This window comes from Cetorhinus maximus, chromosome 3 (genome assembly GCF_964194155.1).
Source record: "Cetorhinus maximus chromosome 3, sCetMax3.hap1.1, whole genome shotgun sequence".
Taxonomy (NCBI): domain Eukaryota; kingdom Metazoa; phylum Chordata; class Chondrichthyes; order Lamniformes; family Cetorhinidae; genus Cetorhinus; species Cetorhinus maximus.
Genome location: NC_135881.1, coordinates 67,696,222 through 67,710,016, shown reverse-complemented (window position 1 = coordinate 67,710,016; position 13,795 = coordinate 67,696,222).

Below are 13,795 nucleotides of genomic sequence, written 5' to 3'. Positions count from 1 at the left end.
GCAATAGTACTGAAGACTTGTGCTCCAGAACTTGCCACACCCCTAGCCAAGCTGTTCCAGTACAGCTACAATACTGGCATCTACCTGGCTATGTGGAAAATTGCCCAGGTATGTCCTGTAGACAAAAAGCACGACAAATCCAACCCGGCCAATTATTGCCCCATCAGTCTACTCTCGATCACCAGTAAAGTAATGGGGTCATCAACAGTGCTATTGAGCAGCACTTGCTTAGCAATACTGACACCCAGTTTGGCTTCTGACAGGGTCACTCAGCTCCTGACCTCATTACAGCCTTAGTTCAAACATGGACAAAAGAGCTGAACTCCCGAGATGAGGTGAGAGTGACCGCCCTTGACATCAAGGTCGCATTTGACTGAGTGTGGCGTCAAGGAGCCCTAGCAAAACTGGAGTCAAAGGGAATCGGGGAGAAAACTCTCCACTGGTTGGAGTCATACTAGCACAAAGGAAGATGGCTGTGGTTGTTGGAGGTTGGTCACCTCAGCTCCAGGACTTCACTGCAGGAGTTCCTCAGGGTAGTGTCCTTGGCCCAACCATCTTCAGCTGCTTCATCAATGATCTTCCTTCCATCATAAGGTCAGAAGTGGGGACGTTCTCTGATGATTGCACAATGTTCAGCACCATCCATGGCTCCTCAGATAATTAAGCATCCATGTCCAAATGCAGCAAGACCTGGACAATATCCAGGCTTTGGCTGACAAGTGGCAAATAACATTCACGACACACAAGTGCCAGGCAATGACCATCTCCAACAAGAGAGAAGCTAACCATTGCCCTTTGATGTTCAACGGCATTGCCATCATTGAATCCCCCACTATCAACATCCTGGGGTTACCATTGACCAGACATTGAACTGGACTAGCCATATAAATATTGTGGCTACAAGACCAGGTCAGTGTGAGGAATCTTGAGGTAAGTAACTTACCTCCTGACTCCCCAAAGCCTGTCCATCATCTACAAGGCACAAGTCAGGAGTGTGATGGAATACTTTCCACTTGCTTGGAAGAGTGCAGCTCCCACAACACTCAAGAAGCTTGACAACGTCCAGAACAAAGTAGCCCACTTGATTGGCACCACATCCACAAACATTCACTCCCTCCATCACCGACACACATTAGCAGCAGCATGTACCACCTACAAGCTGCGCTGCAGGAATTCACCAAGATTGCTTAGACAGCACCTTCCAAACCCAGGACCACTACCATCTAGAAGGACAAGAGCAGCAGATACATGGGAACACCACCATCTGGAAGCTCCCCTCCAAGTCCCTCACCATCCTGACTTGGAAATATATCACCGTTCCTTCACTGTCACTGAGTCAAAATTCTGGTACTTCGTTTCTACACTGTGGGTGTAACTACACGACATGGACTGCAGCAGTTCAAAAAGGCAGCACATCAACACCTTCTCAAGGGCAATTATGGATGGGCAATAAATGCTGGCCCAGCCAGTGAAACCCACATTCCATGAATGAATTTAAAAAGCCTTTCAAAATCCATGCACACCACATCAACAGCATTGCCCTCATCATCCCTCTGTTACCTCTTCAAAGTACTCCAGCAAGTTGGTTAAATACAATTTTCCCTTCAGAAATCCATGCTGGTTTTCCTTAATTAACTGCATTTGTCCATGTGATTATTAATTTTGTCCTGAATCATTGTTTCTAGAAGTTTCCCCAGCACCAAAGTTAAACTGACTGGCCTGTTGTTGCAGTGTTCATCTTTACGTCTGCAATTCTCAAGTCCTCTGGCAGCACCCCTGAGTCTTAAGAAGACTGAAAAATTATGGCTAGTGCAATTTCCACTCTTGCTTCCCTCAGTATCCGTGGATGCATCTCATCTGGTCCTGGTGTCTTATCAACTTTAAGTACGATAGCCCATCGAATACTTTCTCCGTATCAATTGTGAACCTTTCTAGTGTCTGAATTATCTCCTCTTTCACCATGGCCTGTATAACATCTTCTTCCTTGGTAAATGCAGGTGCAAAGTATTCATTTAATACCTCAGCTATGCCTCCTGGCGCCATCTGTAACTCTTCTTTTTGGTGCCTAATTGACCTTACTCCTCCTTTTACCACCCTTTTACTATTTATATGTCTGCAGAAGACTTTGGGACTCCCTTTGATGTTGGCTGTAGTCTATTTTCATACTCTCTCTTTGCTTCTCTTATTTGCTTTTTCACCCCCTCTCTGAACGCTTTATAATCAGTCTGGTTCTCAATTATATTTGCTACCTGACATCCATCATGGGCCCACTTTTTCTTCTTTAGCTTAACTTTTATTTATTTTGTCATCCAGGGAGCTCTGGATTTGTTTGCTTTAACTTTCCCTTTCGATGGCCCGAAATATCTCTTCTTTGAAGGTAGCTCATTGTTTAGTTACCATTTGTCCTGCCAACATTTGAATCCAATTTATTTGGCTCAGATCCATTCTTACCCCAGTGAAGTTAACTTTTCCCCAGTTAATTATTCTTACTCTGGTTTGTACTTTGTCCTTTTCCAGAGTCAGCCTAAACCTGATGATGCAATGATCGCTGTTCCCTAAATGGTCTCTTGCTGACACTTAATTTACTTGGCCCAAATCATTCCCAAGAACCAGGTCTAGCAGTGCCTCCTTTCTCGTTGGACTGGAAACATACTGCTGTGGAAAATTTTCCTGAACACACTTGAGGAAATCTTGCCCACGTCTGCATTTACACTACTACCCTAGTCTATATTCAGATAATTAAAGTCCCCCATTATAACCATTCGATAATTTTTGCACCTCTGTAATTTTGTTGCAAATTTGTTCTTCTACATCCTTCCTACCTAGTTGGTGTCCTATAGACTACACCGAACAATGTAATTGCACCTTTTTTGTTCCTTAGCTCTAGGCAAATATATTCTGTCCTTGACTCCACCGGGACGTCCTCTTTCTCCAGCAGAGCAATGCTCTCCTCAATCAATGCCCCCGCCCCTCACCCTTTTCTTCCTTTCCTTCCTTTCCTATCTCTCCTGAACACTTTGTATCCAGGAATATTTAACACCCAGCCCTGCCCTTCTTTGAGCCGGGTTTCTGTTATTGCCACAACATTATATTTCCATGTGGCAATCTGTGCCTCTACTTCACCAGTTTTATTTAGCACACTCCCCACATTCACATACATGCACAGTAACCCTGATTTAGACTTTATTAGTTTCTCCTTTAGTCTGACCTCATCTATTAACTTAGTATTCCCTATTCTAGTGCTATTTATGTCTCCCAGTAATCTGTGCACCTTGGTATTCCTCTCTGATTTTATCTCCTGGTTCCCAAACCCCTGCCAAATTGGTTTAATCCCTCCCCAATAGCACTAACAAAAAACCCTGCAAGGAACTCTGTCCCAGCTCTGTTTATGAGCAACTCATATGTCCTGTATATGTCCCATTTCCCCCAGACCCAGTCCCAATGTCCCAAGAAGCTAAAGTCCTCCCTCCTGAACCATCTTTCCAGACACACATTCATCTGCTTTATCCTTCTATTTCTATACTCACTTGCACATGGCACTGGAAGAAAACTGGAGATTACGACTTTTGAGGTCCTGCTTGCTAATTTCCTAGCTCCCTAAATTCTGACTGCAGGACCACACCCCTCTTTCTACCTACATCATTGGTACCGATATGGATCCAGCCTGCTGGCTGTTCAACCTCCCCCCTCAGGGTGCTCTGCAGCCACTCAGTGACATCCTTGACCCTGGCACCAGGGTCAACACACCAGGGAGGCAACATACCATCCTGGATTCACGTCTGCGGTCACAGAAACACTTGTCTATTCCCCTAACTATCGAACCAGCTATCATTATTGCTATTCCAGCCTTCCTTTTACGCCTTGTACAGCTGAGCCACCTGTGGTGCTGTGGACTTGGCACTGGCTGCACTCCCAAATGAACCATCACTCTCATCAGTATTCAGAACTGAATACTAGTTAGAGAGTGGGATGCAATCAGGGGACTAACCGCACTACCTGCCTGTTTCTTTTTGGTTGTCTAGTGGTTACCCATTCCCTCTCTCCCTGCATACTTTTAAGCTGGGAGGTGACCACACCTATAAACATGCTATCCGTGATGCTCTCAACCTCATGGATGCGACACAGCGATGCCAGCTGCTGCTCAAGTTCTGAAGCCTGGAGCTCAAGGTGCTGCAACTGACGACACTTCTGCACAAATGGTTGTCTAGGACATGGGAAGTGTCCTAAAATTCCCACATAGCACAGGATTTGCACTCTCAAGGTTGAAGCAGCCCTGCCATTTCTCGGTTAGTTAATAAACTTGCTATTACTAATAAATCTTAGTTTTAATAAATCTTACCAATACTAATAAATATAACTAATACTTAATACACCTTACTAGTAGTAATAAACCCTACTTAAGATTAGGCTCACCAGTTTATTCCCTAGTTTAGATTGGAAATACTCACCAGCCAATCACCAATCTGCATCCCTGTGAAGTCACAGCTCAATTTTTCTTTCCAAATCTGGGCTCTGATTGGTTACAATCTAGCCCCACTGCTCTCGCTGACTGGACTGAGCTTTCACCTTCCCATTCCACGTCCCTTGTAGCCCCACTGCTCTCATGTCTCTCGCCACTCGGATTGAGCTCTCGCCTTCCCTCTCCATGATTTTTGTAGCCCCACTCTTCTCGCTGTCTCACTGCAATGAATTATTTTTGGAGTGTAGTCTGTGCTGTAATGTAGGAAATAGGGTGGCTAACTTGTGAACAACAAACTCCCATGGACAGGAATGTGATAATATCCAGATAATCTGTTTTTGTGATGTTGATTGAGAGATAAATATTGACGAGGACACCAGAGATAACACCGCTGCTCCTCTTCAAAATAGTACCATGGAATCTTTTATGCCAACCTGAGAGGGCAGATGGGGCCTCAGTTTAGCTTCTCATTTAAAAGATGGCACCTCTGACAATGCAGCACTCTCTTAGTACTGCACTGGAGTGTCAGCCTAGATTGTTGTGCTCAAGATCTGGAGTGATACTCGACCTTCTGGTTCAGGCACAAGAGTGCTACCAACTGAACCACAGCTGACACCATTATTATTGCATCACACTCCTGACTTGTACCTTGTATGTAGATGGTGGAAAGACTCTGTGGAGTCAGAAGGTGAGCTACTCACTGCAGAATATCCAAATTCTGATCTGCTTTTGTAACCACAGTATTTACATGGTTCGCCTAGTTAATTTCTGGTCAATGGTAATTCCTAGGATGTTGATGATAGGAGATTCAGCAATAGTAATACCATTGAATGTCAAGGGGAGGTGACTAGATTCTCCTTTGCTGGAGATGGTCATTACCTGGCACTGGTGTTACTGAATGTTACTTGCCATCTTTCAGTCCAGGCTGCATGTTGCCCATGTCTTGCTGCATGTGGCACAGACTGCTTCATTATCTGAGAAGTTGTGAAAAGGACTGAACACTTGTGCAATTATCAGTGACTATTCCCATTTCTAAACTTATTTTATGATGTTATCATTTAAATTAGGGCCACACCTCTTTAATCTTACTTATCTTTGGTATATACAGGATCAAGATACAGGAAGAAACAGGACATGCTGGCCTATTCTAAATTTGCTATTAATCATTTTGGTTTGTTTTGTTGAAAAGTGGGCTGGGATTAATTTTCTGAAATAAAGGCTGTAAGCCAGACTGTGCCAAATGAAATTCCAGTAATAATACACATCACATTTATCCTTACATTTGGAGTTCGGCAGAAGTAGCAGCGTACTAATGTAAATGTAGCTGAATAAAGTTATCCACCTTTATAAATGTTCATCATTGGTGATGTTGAAAATAATGGATTCTGGCATTTGCATGAAGTTAGGTCAAAACAGATCAAATTTAGAAGCTGTTAGTAAATGACAATGAATAAATAATTAAGTAACATTGCATAAAGCTCCTGAACAAATTATCTTAACATTTCAGCAAAGTAATTTATGTGAATGTCACTAATTTTCCTGTACATGTCAGAAAACAGGCCAATACCTAAAAAATATTTTACAGCCTTGGTGATGCCTATGTCAGAGTTTCTGGGCTTTGAATACTGAAAGGTTTATCTTACCAAATTATCTCATTACATACATTAGTGGTAATTTTCAGTCACTTTAAATTGTCTTTTACGCTTTAAAAGATTTGGTTGAAATTCATCAGGGAACACATGTTTTGTGTAAAACTCTCCTGCTGCAAAACCATGTCATTCTGTAAGGAAGTTAATATCCTGTTAACTGGAGGCATGCTTCATATCCTTGCATACAGGGTAATCCTTGGATGCCTCAGATCTTTGAAATTTTTCAAAACTACTTCAACTGGTCTCCACCAGGTCAGTTATGTAGTTGATGTTAAACCTTCTCATAAACGGTGTCCAAATGATCTGGCATGTTTTCACCTGCCTTAGTCCTAAATTCTGGAATTCCCTCCCTAAACCTCTTCACTCCTCTTCCTCTAAGATACTCCTTAAAACCTACCTCATTGACCAAGTTTTTACTCATCTGTCCTGATATCTTCTTCTGTGGCTCAGTGTATTTTTTTTGTTCATGGGATGTGGGCATCACTGGCTAGGCCAGAATTTATTACTCATCCCGAAGTGTCCTTGAGAAGAAGGTGGTAAGTCACCTTCTTGACGCATTGCTGTCCATATATTGTAGCTACACCCAAAGTACTGTTAGGATTTTGACCCAGGAACGGTGATATAGTATAAAGTCAGGATAGTGTGTAGCTTGGAAGGGAACTTGCAGGTAGTGGTGTTCCTATGCATCTGCTCCCCTTGTCCTTCTTGGTGGTAGAGGTCACGGGTTTGGAAGGTGATGGCAAAGAAGCCGTGGTGAGTTGCTGCAATGCATCTTGTAGATGGTACACAATACTGCCATTGTGCATTGGTGGTGGAGGAAGTGAATGTGGAAGATGCTGGATGGGGTGCCAGTCAAGTGGGCTGCTTTGTTTTAGATGGTGTTGAGCTTGGATGAAGAGACTTGGATGAAGGGACCAAATGTTTTGTCACTAAATTTGCTGATGACACCAAGATAGGTAGGAAAGTAAGTTGTCAAGAGGAGGTAAAGAGTCAGCAAAGGCATATAGACAGGGTAAGTGAGTGGGCAAAAATTTGGCAGATGGAGTATAACATGTGTAAATGTGAACTTCTTCACTTTGTCAGGAAGAATAGAAAAGCAGTAACTCTTTAAATGGAGAAAGATTGCAGAACTCTGCGGTACAGAGGGATCTGAGTGCCCTGGTACATGAATCACATAAAGTTAGTATGTAGGTACAGCAAGTGATTAGGAAGGCAAATGGAATGTTGGCATTTATTGCAAGAGGAATGGAATATAAAAGTGAGGAAGTATTACTGTTGTACAGGGCCCTGGTAAGACCACATCTGGAGTACTGTGTACAGTTTTGAAGAAAGATATAACTGCTTTAGAAGCAGTTGAGAGAAGGTTTACTTGACTCATTTCTGAGATGAAGGCTGCTTTTATCTGCACTGGAGTGCTGCTTTGAGCTACATTAGAGTGCTTAAGTTGGAGTTTGGTGAGAGAGTGAGTTCGCTGAAGAGGGAAGGAGGTGATCCTTTCATTTTCTACCTTTCTTCAGAAAGAAGAGTGGCGGCCTTAGTAAGTAGGACCTGGCGAGTATTTCCTTTGTCCTTAATATTCTCTAAACTGGAGGAAGTAAAAGTAAAGGGAGTAATTTAATGGTAAGTCATGGCAGAGCAGCTTGGCCAAATGGAATCCTCCTCCTGAGCGATGTGGGAAGTCAGAGACACTTCCAGTGTCCAGGGTGACCACATGTGCAGGAAGTGTCTGCAGCTGCAGCCACTCGAATTCTGAATTTCGGAGCTGGAGCTGCGGCTGGAGTAACTGTGGAGCATCTGCAAGGATGAAATCTTTGTGGAAAGCACGTACAGTGAGGTGGTCACACCACAGGTAAAGAGTACACAGGCAGAAAGGGAATAGATGACCACCAGAGTAAAAGCACTAGGCAGGTAGTGCAGGAGTCCCCTGGGTCCATCTCCCTCTCCAACAGGTTTTCCATTTTGGTTACTGTGGAGGAGGTAGTTTCTGAGGGGAATGCAGCAAGAGCCAAGTCCGTGGCACATTGAGTGGCTCAGCTGCACAGGGTGGGGGGAGAAAAAAAGAGTGGGAGAACAATAGTGATAGGGGAATTCTATTGTAAGGGGAACAGATAGACGTTTCTGTGCCAACAGACATGACACCAGGATGCTATATTGCCTCCCTGGTGCCAGCGTCAAGGATGTCACTAAGCGAATGCCAGAGGTCGTGGTCCATATTGGTACCAACGGCATATGTAAAAAGTGGGATGAGGTCATGAAAGCAGAATATTGGGAGCTAGGAAATAAATTAAAAAGTAGGACCTCAAAGGTAGCAATCTCAGGATTACTCCCATTGCCACGTGCTAGCAAGATCAGGAATAGGAGAATAGACTAGATGAATGTGTGGCTGGAGAGATGGTGTAGGATGAAGGGATTTAGATTTGTGAGACATTGGGGCTGATTCTAGGGAAGATGAGACCTGTAAAGGCTGGACAGGTTGCACTACAGCAGGACCGAGACCAATATCCTTGCAAGGGTATTCGCTAGTACTGTGGGGGAGGGTTTAAACAAGAGTGGCAGTGAGATGGGAACCTGAGCGGGGAGACACAAGAGAGTAAAACAAAGATAGGAATGAAATACAGAAAAGCAAAAAGGAAAAGTGGAAAACAGAGGAAACAAGGGCTAGCAGCAAATAGGGCCATAGTACAAAAAAAATGTGTAAAAATGTTAAAAAGACAAGTCTGTATCTGAATGCACGGAACATTTGCAATAAGGTAGATGAATTAACAGTGCAAATAGATGTAAGTGTGGATGATATGATTGTGAATACGGAGACATGGCTGCAGGGTGACCAAGGCTGGGAACTGAATATCCAAGGGTACCCAATATTTAGGAAGGACAGGCAAAAAGTAAAGGGAGGTGGGGTGGCGTTGTTAGTTAAGGATGAAATCACTGCAAGAGTGAGAGAGGATATTGGCTCAGAAAATCTAGATGTAGAATCAGTCTGGGTAGAGCTAAGAAACAACAAGGGGTGGAAAACATTAGTGGGAGTTGTCTATAGGCCTCCAAACAATAGTGGTAAGGTAGGGGATGGCATTAAACAGGAAATTAGAGATGCATGTAACAAGGGTGCTACAGTAATCATGGGTGACTTTAACATATAGACAGGACAAACCAAATTAGCAATAACACTGTGGCAGATGAACTCTTGGAATGTGTATGAGATGGTTTTTTTAGACCAGTACACCGAGGAACAAACTAAGGAACAGGCTATCCTAGATTTGGTATTGCGCAAAGGGAAGGTTTAATTAATAATCTTGTTGTGTGGGATCCTTTAGGGAACAGTGACCATAGCATGACAGAATTCTTCATTAGGATGGAAAGTGAAGTAGTCCAATCCGAAACTAGGGTCCTAAATCTAAACAAAGCAAACTAGAAGGTATGAGGCATGAGTTGGTTTAGATAGATTGAGGAATTTCCTTAAAAGGCATGACGGTGGATAGGCAATGGCTAATATTTAAGGAATGAATGTATGCATTGCAACAATAATACATTCCTTTCTGACACAAAAACACAACAGGAAAAGTGGCCCAACCATGGCTAACAAAATAAATTAAGGATAGTATTAGATCCAAAGAGGAGTCATATAAAGTTGCTAGAAAAAAATAGCAAGTCTGAGGATTGGGAGCAGTTTAGAATTCAGCAAAGGAGTATGAGAGTAAACTTGCAAGGAGCAGAAAAGCAGACTGTAAAAGTTTCTATAAATATGTAAAAAGAAAAAGATTAGTGAAGACAAATGTAGATCCCTAACAGTCTGAAATGGGAGAATTAACAATAGAGAACAAGGAAATGGCAGAGCAATTAAACAACTACTTTAGTTCTGTCTTCACAGAGGAAGACACAAATAACATCCCAGATATGCTAGGGAACCAAGGGTCTAGTGAGAAGGAGGAATTGAAGGAAATTAGTATTACTAAAAAAGTAGTGCTGGAGAAATTAATGGGACTAAAAGCCGATAAATCCCCAGGGCCTGATAATCTACACCTCAGGGTACTGAAGGAAGTGGCTACGGAAATAATGGATGCGTTGGTTGCCATTTTCCAAAATTCTATAGATTCTGGAACAGTCCTGGTAGATTGGAGGGTGGCAAAAGTAACCCCACTATTTAAAAAAAGGAGGGTGGGAGAAAACAGGGAATTATAGACCAGTTAGCTTAACATCAGCAGTAGGGAAAATGCTAGGGGCTATTATAAAGGATGTGATAACAGGACACTTAGAAAATATCAATGGGATTAGACAAAGTCAACATGGATTTATGAAAGGGAAATCATGTTTGACAAACCTACTGGAGTTTTTTGAGGAAGTAGCTAGCATAATAGATAAGGGAGAACCAGTGGATTTGGTGTATTTAGATTTTAGGAAAGCTTTTGATAAAGTCCCACATTAGAGTTTATTATGCAAAATTAAAGCACATGGGATTTGGGATAATATATTGTCATGGATTGAGAATTGGTTAGCAGACAGGAAACAAAGTGTCGAAATAAATGGGTCTTTTTAGGAGGGGCAGGCGATGACTAGTGGGGTACCACAGGGATCAGTGCTTGGGCCCCAACTATTCACCATATATATCAACGATTTGGATGAGGGAACCAAATGTAATATTTCCAAATTTGCTGACGACACGAAACTTGGTAGGAATGTGAGTGGTGAGGAGGATGTTAAGAGGCTTCAAGACAATTTAGACAGGTTGAGTGAGTGGGCAAATACTTGGCAGATGCAGTATAACATGGATAAGTATAAGTTATCTACTTCGGCAGGAAAAACAGAATGGCAAAGTATTATTTAAATGGTGATAGATTGGTAAATGTTGATGTACAAAGGGACCTGGGTGTCCTTGTAAACCAGTCACTGAAAGCAAGCATGCAGGTGCAGCAAGCAGTTAAGAAGGCAAATGGTATGTTAGCCTTCATTGCGAGAGGACTTCAGTACAGGGGCAAGGATGTCTTACTGCAGCTGTACAGGGCCTTTGTGAGACCACATATGGAGTATTGGGTGCAGTTTTGGTCTCCTTACCTAAGAAAGGATATACTTACAACAGAGGGAGTGCAGCAAAGGTTCACCAGACTGATTCTTGGGATGGCAGGATTGTCATATGAAGAGAGATTGGATCGACTAAGCCTGTATTCACTGCAGTTTAGAAGAACCAGAGGGGATCTCATTGAAACGTATAAAATTCTGACAGGGCCGGATTGACTGGATGCAGGGATGATGATTCCTCTGGCTGGGGGGCCTAGAACAAGGGGCTACAGTCTCAATACAGGGGTAGGCCATTTAGGAACTGAGATGGGGAAACATAGAAACATAGAAAGTAGGAGCAGGAGTAGGCCATTTGGCCCTTCGAGCTTGCTCTGCCATTCATTATGATCATGGCTGATCATCCAACTCAATAGCCTGCTCCTGCTTTCTCCCCATATCCTTTGATTCCTTTAACCCTAAAAGCTATATCTAACTTCTTCTTGAAAACATACAATGTTTTGGCCTCAACTACTTTCTGTGGTAGCGAATTCCACAGGCTCATCACTCTCTGGGTGATGAAATTTCTCCTCATCTCAGTCCTAAATGGTCTACCCCGTATCCTCAGACTGTGACCCCTGGTTCTGGACTCCCCCACCATCGGGAACATCCTTCCTGCATCTCCCCTGTCTAGTCCTGTTAGAATTTTATAGGTTTCTATGAGATCCCCCCTCATTCTTCTGAACTCCAGCGAATATAATCCTAACCGACTCAATCTCTCCTCATATGTCTGTCCCGCCATCTCAGGAATCAGTCTGGTAAACCTTGGCTGCACTCCCTCTATAGCAAGAACATCCTTCCTCAGATAAGGAGACCAAAACTGCACACAATATTCCAAGTGTGGTCTCTCCAAGGCCCTGTATAATTGCAGCAAGACATCCCTGCTCCTGTACTCGAATCCTCTCGCTATGAAGGCCATGAAGGGAGAAACATCTTCACTCAGAGGGTGGTGAACCTGTGGAATTCTCTAGCACAGAAGGCCGTGGAGGCCAAGTCAATAAATATATTTAAGAAGGAAATAGATAGATTTCTAGACTCTAAAAACCTTAAGGGGTATGGGGAGAGAACGGGAGTATGGTATTGAGATAGAGGATCAGCCATGATCATATTGAATGGTGGAGTAGGCTCGAAGGGCCGAATGACCTACTCCTGCTCCTATTTTCTATGTTTCTATCCTGCGAAGAAAGGCTCAACAGGTTGGGCTTATACCTATTGGAATTTAGAAGAATGAGCGGTCTTGAGGGACTTGATAGGGCGGGTACCTAGAGGATGTTTCCTCTTGTGGGGAGACTAAAACTGGGGAACATGGTTTAAGAATAAGAGATCTACCTTTTAAGATAGAGATGAGAATTTTTTTCCCCTGAAGGACGTCAGTCTGTGGAATTCTCTTCCTAAGAAAGCAGTGGAGGCTGGGACTTTAATTTTATTGAAGGCTGAGTTAGATAGATTTTTTATGGACAAGAGAGTCGGGTTATGGGGGGGCAGACAGGAAGTTGGAGCTGAGACCAGAACAAGATCAGCCATGATCATATTGAATGGCAGAGCAGGCTCGAAGGGCCAAATGGCCAATTCTTGCTCCTAAGTTCTATGTTCCTATGATAGATTTCTAGCTAATAAAGATATCGGAAAGTGGCATTGAGTAGAAAATCAACCATGATCTAGTTGAGGCGGAGCAAGCTCAAGGGGCCAAATGGCCTACTCCTGCTCCTATTTCCTATGGTCCTATATTTTTAAGTGTTGTGGAACATGCACTCATCCAGGCAAGCGGAGGCAAGTCATAGTCCTGACTTGTGCCTTGGAAATGGTGCACAGGCTTTGGGGAGTCAGGAGGTGAGTTATTCGTCGCAGAATTCTCAACCTGTGATCTGCTCTTGTGTGGCTCGAATATTACTTGCTACTCATCAGCCCAAGCCTGAATGTTATCCAGGTCTTGCTCTATATGGGCACAGATTGCTTCAGTATCTGAGGAGTTGCGAATGGTGCTGAACATTGTGCAATCATCAGCGAACATCCCCACTTCTGACCTTATGATGGAAAGAAAGTAATTGATAAAGCAGCTGAATATGGTTGGGTCTAGGATACTACCCTGAGGAACTCCTGCAGAAACGTCCTGGGATTGAGATGACTGATCTCTAACAACCACAACCAACTTCCTTTCTGCTAGGTATGACTCCAACCAGCGGAGAGTTTTCCACCTGCTTCCCATTGACTTCAGTTTTGCTTGGGTTCCTTGATGCCACGCTCAGTCAAATGCTGCCTTGATGTCAAAGGCAGTCACTCTCACCTAACACCTTGAGTTCAGCTCTTTTTTCCATGTTTGGACCAAGGCTATAATGAGGTCAGGAACTGAGTGACCCTGGTGGAACCCAAACTAAGTGTCAGTGAGCAGGTGATTGCTGAGTAAGTGCCATTTGATAGCACTGTCGATGACTCAAAGGTAGACTGATGGTGCGGTAATTGTCTGTGTCGAATTTATCTTGCATTTTGTGGATAGGACAAACCTGGGCAATTTTCCAAATTGCTGGGTAAATGTCAGTGTTGTAGCTGTATTGGAACAGCTTGGCTAGATGTGCGGCTAGTTCTGGAGCACAAGCCTTCAGTACTATTGTCTGAATGTTGTCAGAGCCCATAACATTTT